Source organism: Sus scrofa, chromosome 10 (assembly GCF_054392235.1).
Source record: "Sus scrofa isolate SSC_HxYL_T2T_F1_AM1 chromosome 10, Sscrofa_HxYL_maternal_Yorkshire_Landrace_v2.0, whole genome shotgun sequence".
NCBI lineage: Eukaryota > Metazoa > Chordata > Mammalia > Artiodactyla > Suidae > Sus > Sus scrofa.
In genome coordinates, this window is record NC_139392.1 from 36,388,160 (window position 1) to 36,395,746 (window position 7,587).

The 7,587-nt window shown below is 33.1% G+C and overlaps 2 pseudogenes; both read left to right on the forward strand.

The window, feature by feature from the left end:
- Positions 1-670: 670 nt before the first annotated feature.
- Positions 671-1,605, forward strand: LOC110258766 (olfactory receptor 10AG1-like; annotated as a pseudogene).
- A 2,138-nt stretch (positions 1,606-3,743) lies between these two features.
- Positions 3,744-4,606, forward strand: LOC110258767 (protein NipSnap homolog 2 pseudogene; annotated as a pseudogene).
- The last annotated feature ends 2,981 nt before the right edge of the window (positions 4,607-7,587 follow it).

Consider the following 7,587-nt stretch of genomic DNA (forward strand, 5'->3'; position numbering starts at 1 on the left):
TGAGGTTTACTAAGTAGATTTCATAAATTGCATCCTCAAAGTAATTCCATCAAATGTGTCATTAATAATTAAACAACCAATATGTCAAAACACATTATCAAACATCTGTTGTGTTTGGAGAGGCAAAATAAAAGTTCTCACAATATAATGAGAGAAGATCATAATATGTATCTGGATAGGTAATTGCAACCAGAACAGTTTCAAATAAAGTGTATGTACAAAGAGTAATAGTTATAGTTGCACCATATAAAATAGAAAGAATGCCTTGTACATGTGAAATGTTCATGGAAGAGTTGAGAAATTATTAAAAAATACAATTTAAAAATCTTGTGGTGCCTGTCACTTTGAAAGTGGGAGGCAAATGTTTCCTCCTCAGAATTCTGTTTGTTAATATGGGGAGTAAAATTGACCAATTTTTGCTCTGTACATACAGATTAAAAATAAAAAAGCACAATTCTCAAACAGATCACTTGCATTTTAAGTCAAACCTAAATTTAGATATGAACTATGTTGTTGTACTTGAAAGTTAGCATACATGTTCTCCATTAGTCTTAAGTTGTGTTCTTTGACTTCAGGATATAAAATGCTGTACTTTAATGGAGAATGTACTAATTCCCCCAAGTCCTTTTAATTTTAAAATTTTAACATAGGCCAAAAAGTAAATGTCTGAATGTATTATTTTCACAGATGGAACATCAAAAAAGACCTACTGGATGTAAATCTCACTTCAATGATGGAATTTGTTCTTTTGGGGTCTTCTGATATTCCTAATCACCAAATATTTCTCTTTGTGAGATTTCTCTTTATTTATGTAATAATTCTGATGGGAAATAGCATGATAATTCTCTTAACTGGGACCGACCAGGCACTCCAGACTCCTATGTATTTTTTCCTCAGTAATTTTTCCTTCTTGGAAATCTGTTATGTATTGGTCAGTCTCCCCAGAATGCTTACAAACCTTTGGACTCAGGAAATACACATTTATTTGTTTGCCTGTGCCACACAAAATTGGAAACATAGAGTGTCTCCTTGTTACAGTGATGGCCTATGACTGCTATGTGGCCATTTGTAACCCTCTGCACTATCCCCTAGTCATGAACGACAAAGCCTGTGTCCAGCTGGTGGCTGCCTGCTGGATCACCAGCATTCCATTTTGGATAGTGCAAACATGCCAGATTTTCTCTCTACTCTTTTGTAGATACAACCAAATCACTTATTTTGTGACATCCTCTCAGTACTCAAGCTGGCCTGTGGGGACACTTTTCTAAATGAGATGTTGGTCTTTGCAGTCACTGTGGTGTTTGTTGTTATCCATTTTCTGTTGATACTTTGGTCCTACAGTCAGATCACTTCCACCATCCTACAATTGCATTGGCAACAGGAAGACAAAAAGTCTTCTCCACTTGCTCCTCACATGTCATGGTTGTGACTTTATTCTATGAATCTGCAGTCATTACATATTTATTATCTAAATCCAAAAATTCATCCAGAATACACAAGTTTCTCTCCATTTTCTACACCATTGTCACCCTGACGTTTAACAACCTGATGTAGAGTCTGAGAAATAAGGATGTATTTACGGCCTTGAGAAAATTGCTACCTTAATGTTTAACTCATTACCTGCTTGATTTGAAATCAATTTTTGTTTTCTCATTTAATTCTGCTATTATATAATCAGAAATTAATGTTCAGTTTTCTTTTTGTCCTTTACTGTAGATTTATTACCTTTACTCACTCCTGAGCTTAATGTCTCATGATGAATTTTATGATATTAGGATTTTATCCACAGGGTGTTTTGCTGATAAGAAATTATGTATTTAGCAATTTTATATTCAGTTCAAAAATTTACTAGTGATTCAATACTTTTTTTATGGGAAAATGTAATATTTCTTACCTAGGAATTAATGTCATATACCCCTTTTCCTAGACCATAATGAATATTTTCAATACTTTCCCTCTTATATAACTATAATTTGCTTTTTTCTTTGCATCATATTTTTAGATAATAAAATGATAAGCCTTTGAGAAGATCTGTTAAATACCTATGTGCTTATAAATTTAGACATTTTTACCTTTCAAAAAACTCAATATGATTTCTTATGATTTACAACACATCTATGTAAAGATTAAAAATAGAAATTCTGCATAATAACAATTAAAATATGGTAGTGTTGCAATAAAAAATTTGCCATCTGCTTCCCTCTGAATTTTTCTTTATAGAAATGCTTTGTCTATATGGCAAAATCATGCTTCTCTCATCTCAATAAGCTGTTTCCTTAATCTTTGCTAATGCAAAAAATATGGAAGCATATTTGCTTCTAGAAATATATCATTTATGGGATTGAACTATTTTGCCCCCAGAAAGATTCACCCATTCTCTATGTTTTCTTGACTTATTTTTTTATTTTCTTGTGTAGTATATAATTGAAATTAAAAATACTTGAGATATTTAACACATTATTTCCCCATGTTTTCCTTGTTATGGTACTTGAGAAGGGTTATCATTAAACAAAACAAAAGAAGTTACCATTAAAAAATAAGAGTCTTGTATTTCCTCAGATATTTCACATTGAAATACAGGGAATCCATTGAACCCATTTTCAGTCAAAATGGTTGGAAAATGATTCAATCTGTGCATGTTTTTTTTTCTTTTAAAATATGTCCTTTAACATATGCTTAAATGATTTATTTTTTTCACAAAGCTATAATGTATCCACCATGTAGTTCTTTTGTTTAAGTAGGTATCATGGCATCAAGAAAGATATATAAGAGTTCCCGTGGTGGCTCAGTGTTTGATGAATCCAACTAGGAACCATGAGGTTGCAGGTTCAATCCCTGGCCTTGCTAAGTGGGTTAAGGATCCGGTGTTGCCATGAGCTGTGATGTAGGTCACAGACACAGCTCTGATCCTGCATTGCTGTGGTTCTGGCATAGGCCAGTGGCTACAGCTCTGATTAGACCCCTAGCCTTGGAATCTCTATATGCTTCAGGTTTGACCATAGAAAAGGCAAAAAAAAAAAAAAAAAGAAAAGAGAAAAAAAGAAAGACATCTATAAAACACATGCAAAAACTAAGCCAATTATTTAAGATGTTCAGATTACAGTGACAGATGATAATCGTGGCAATAACATATTACCCACTTAGAAGAAGAATATAAGTAAAGTTTCAAAATTTGGTTTTGTAACCATTGGAAGTTCATTTCAGTTTTCTTGCACTGCTTAACAAATTAACTCTAAAATTTGCAGCTTAGAGCAAGATTTTACTGTATCTTATAGATTTTCAGGAATTGAGGCAGGGATCAACTGCATGATTTTGTTCAATGTAGAACTGGTTGTGGTGACTAAGGAGTATTCAGATGGTAATGTGTTTGGTTTTAATGTCTAAAATAGCTTTGTATTACTATATCATGTAGTTACCATGATGAATTGCAGAGAAGAAAAAAACCTGGTTCTTATGTAATTTACATACACATAGAAAAGAAACAGCTGAATAACTAGGTAGACAAATTAAAGCAGTTTAACATAAAATTATAAAATAAATAATGTACAGTACAGTGACTCACATGAAATTTGCAGTTATTAAAATGACATTCAACTTAGTTTGGGAAGTAAGAGGTTAAAGATTTTCCCTCAATAGTGACACTGAAGTACCTTCTTTTATGTCACTGATAGTGTTGATAAATATAATAATGTTAAAAATGTTGAAAGGGCCTGGGTGTTGGTGGCCAAGGCACCAGGAACAAGATGGCAGCAGTAGTGCTGCACACCCTTGGACTGGCCTCGATCAGCAGCTTCCAGTCGCAGGATACCCCCTGCAGCCTTCTGCCAGGGCTCCAGAAATTGGCATCTTGTAATAACAGACCTAGAGAAGACCACTGGCTAAAATTCTTGTTTGTCTGGAAGGTCAATCCAAAGAAAAATTGCTCATTCTAAGTTCCTAGCCAAAAAGCAAATGAGCAGTCTGTACAAATTACAGTTTCACTATGTTAAACTGGAATGCCTAGAAGCATACAGCAAAATTTGTCAAGAGATATTGCCAAAGATTCATGAAGATAAACATTACCCTTGTACTTTGTTGGGGACTTGGAACATGTGTTATGGTAAGCAGGATCAATCTGTCCACTTCTGGAGCTATGAAGGAAGCTATCCACCCCCCACAGAGATCATGAGTAAACTTAAGGAAAATAAGGAATTTTCATGGTTCTGTAAGGTGAGAAGTAAGATGCTTCTCTCCAGGAAGAATCAGCTCTTCCAGAAGTTCAGTTTCTGGAGTGAGGCTGTCCCACAATCAGGACCAAATGTATATGAACTCAAGATCTTACCAGCTCTGACCAGGAACTATTGTTGAATGGGGAAATTATTGGGATAATTAAATTTGCTTCAGACAGGACAGTAATGATGCAGTTGGATGATTCTTCTCCCAGATTGGGCAGCTATATATGGTTCACCATCGTTGAGCTTACAAGGATCTCGAGACCAGAGAAGATATACAGAATGCAGCATGTCATAAACATGGCTGGGAAGAACTGGTGGATTAAATAGTCCCTCTTATTTGAGAGATGGAATCCATAATCATGATCCCACAGAAAACCTCACCCCTCCAGTAAAGCTATGGGATTTAGATGTGCCTACATAAATTTATGTGACAAGTACTTGTCAGAAATTAATTTGAACACTATATCAAGTGAACAAGGAACAGAGAATTGTAAATTGCTGTATACAGCTTGTAAGAGACCTCTTCTTTACAACTGACATAATCACAAGAAAGGAAACTATTACCATATTGCCATTTGGTTGATTGTAACAGTGTCCTGCAGTCTTCAGAAACAGCTCCGTATTTGACAAATATAGCTTATAATCCCAAGATACCCCTTCCCACACTCTAGAAAGAGGGCCAAATTAAAACTTGAATAACCTCCAAATAAGAATCCCAAATAACCATGGGAAAATGTTAGTCATTTCTTCATAAAAAGCATATCTGTTTTATAACTACAGATTTTTAGACAAATTCCTTGTAACAGAAAGAAATATAAATTTTGTGATGTTTCTCTAGCATTGTTTTCTGAGTATCAGACTAGGAACAAATTATGAGTGTATCCAATACCTGAAAATATTTTATTTCATTCTCCTTTTTAATGTCAGCATAGCAGACAGTGTGTCATTACTAAACTGGTAGTCGTTACCAGAGTACATTTAATCCACATCGTCTATCATGATGTCTTTACATGAGGGGGAAAAATGGCTTGAACCTGTGTACTGTATGTGACTTTGAAATGAACACCTTGCATAACACTAAATTTTGTTTGTAATATGTTTCCATAACAAAGCAAGTAGCCCTAGGAAAAGACATTTTATCTTGTAAACAATCTCTTGCGACCTCAGATATTCTCTGGCTAATATTTAGTAATCTTACAGAAGACACTTCCAAGATCATGTAGAGGGGTCGTGCATGTTGAGATTTAAATTGGCATAAAGCTGTGTGCTTTTCTACCTCTGATTTAGTTTTTAAATATACAGTGATACTTTTGTGACTGTAATCATGTGAAAGTCCTGTTGAAATGAAAAAAATGTCTGACCCCAGAGCAAAGAATTTATGTTATGGTGTGAATAAATTTCATATCAAATGTCAAAAATTGTTGAAAGTTCATTTTGCAGTTTGGACCAAGAAAAGGATTTTTTTCTTTTACAGCATTTATTCAACATTTTACTAGAGATACTAGTCTATGCAGTGAAAAAAGAAAAATATATAGATGAGCATTGGAAAAGTAGATATTAATCTAATTATTGGATGGTATTATAAATGTACATGTGGAAATATTATTAGACTAATAAACTATTTCTGGATACAGAGCCAATGAACAAAATCAATTTACTTCAATATAAAATAAGAAAAAATAAGAAGTCATTAAGAATACAATTTAAATAGGAGCATATATACCAAAACCTTAAAAGTAATTATAATTTCAAAAACTGCATGAAGTAAATGGAAAAATAATCTGAGAGTAATTTAAGGTAAATAAGTAAGTAGGTTGCTATAACATATACATGTAATAGAAAACTCAATATTGAAAAGCTGTCAGTATTCAATAAAATGGAATAAAATTCCGTCAGTGTGTGAGAGAGTGAGGTGGAGGGGAGGTAACTGTGTGTGTGTCATTTAAATATGGAAATTATAGCCAAGGAATCCTTGAAAACAGTAAAGTAACAGAACCTACTTTATTGGACAACATACTTACTGTAATAGTGCAGAATTGAGACAGTGAGATATAATACAACATTTGTTAAGGATATGAGTGACATATAGTAGAGAGCAAAACATAGACACAACATATGCACACACTTGCATATGTAAAAGGTAGAACTGCAAAAAAAAATGGAAAAGCTGATCTTTTCACAAGTGGTACTAATTTAATTACAAGAAAGTGTATTAACAAAAGAGAATTTGACCTATAATAGCATCATTTCTGAAAAAAAATCCAGGTAGTTTGTAAATCTGATTGTGAATACAATATAAGTAAGCTTTAGAGAATAAGATATGTTATCTTCATGACATAGGTATGAATAAATATTGCATAGATTATTAACAATTAGGGGAAACATTGATAAGTTGGATTGCATTAATTAGGACATACTCATCATCCAGGAAACCATTCAGAGTGAAAATTTTCAATGTAAAGTAGTTATATGCTTCATATATTAATATGTGTTCCAAATCAAAACCCTGAAAACTCAGATGAACAGTTAACAGGAAACTTTATAAAGACTATAGTCAAAATGTCCAGAAAAAAAAAAGAAAATAACTCATCAGCTAGCCAGGAAAATTCAAATAATAACCAAATGAAATCCATGATACACCTATCTGCATAATAAAATTTTAAAAAGGCAAACTATAGAAAACACATGAAAAACGTGGAGCCATAGCGACTCTCCTAGGAGGCTGGTGCATGAATTGGTGCCCTAATTAAAAAACAGCCTATCCTCATCAAGAAAAGTTTGCTCCTAGATATTCGTTCAGCAGGGTTATATTTACTTGTATGTTAGGGGCCACTTGCAAGAATTTTTATCTTAAGTCATTCAGAATCTTAATTATTCATCCTACTGGAATAGAAAAGTGATTCTGATTATTTCAGAGAATGATCAAAATGAGCAAAACACAATTACAAAAAACATGAATGAAACATATGGTTGAGCACAACACGCTCTTGTTAATATTATGTGTGTCTGTTTAGAGAAACTTAAAAGATATTATTTAAGGATGCCTGCTCATTTAATGACTCTTAGTGGAAAGATTAATTTATGGGGGCATCTGTAATCTCCATATTTTTTCCATTTCTGACTTGTGTAGTGGTTACAAAGATATTTGCTTTATAATGTTATATGTAGCTGATAATTTGTGCATTTTTATTCTATAGGGCATAGGGTTTAAATCTAACACAAATATGCATAGAATAAATGGAGGAAAATACATAACAGTGTTTACTCATGAGATGATTTTCTTATTTTTCTCTATATACCTATTTTTCTCTATATACCTATTTTTATTTATCACGTCATGCTTATAATGAAGACATATTATTCTCTTTATCCT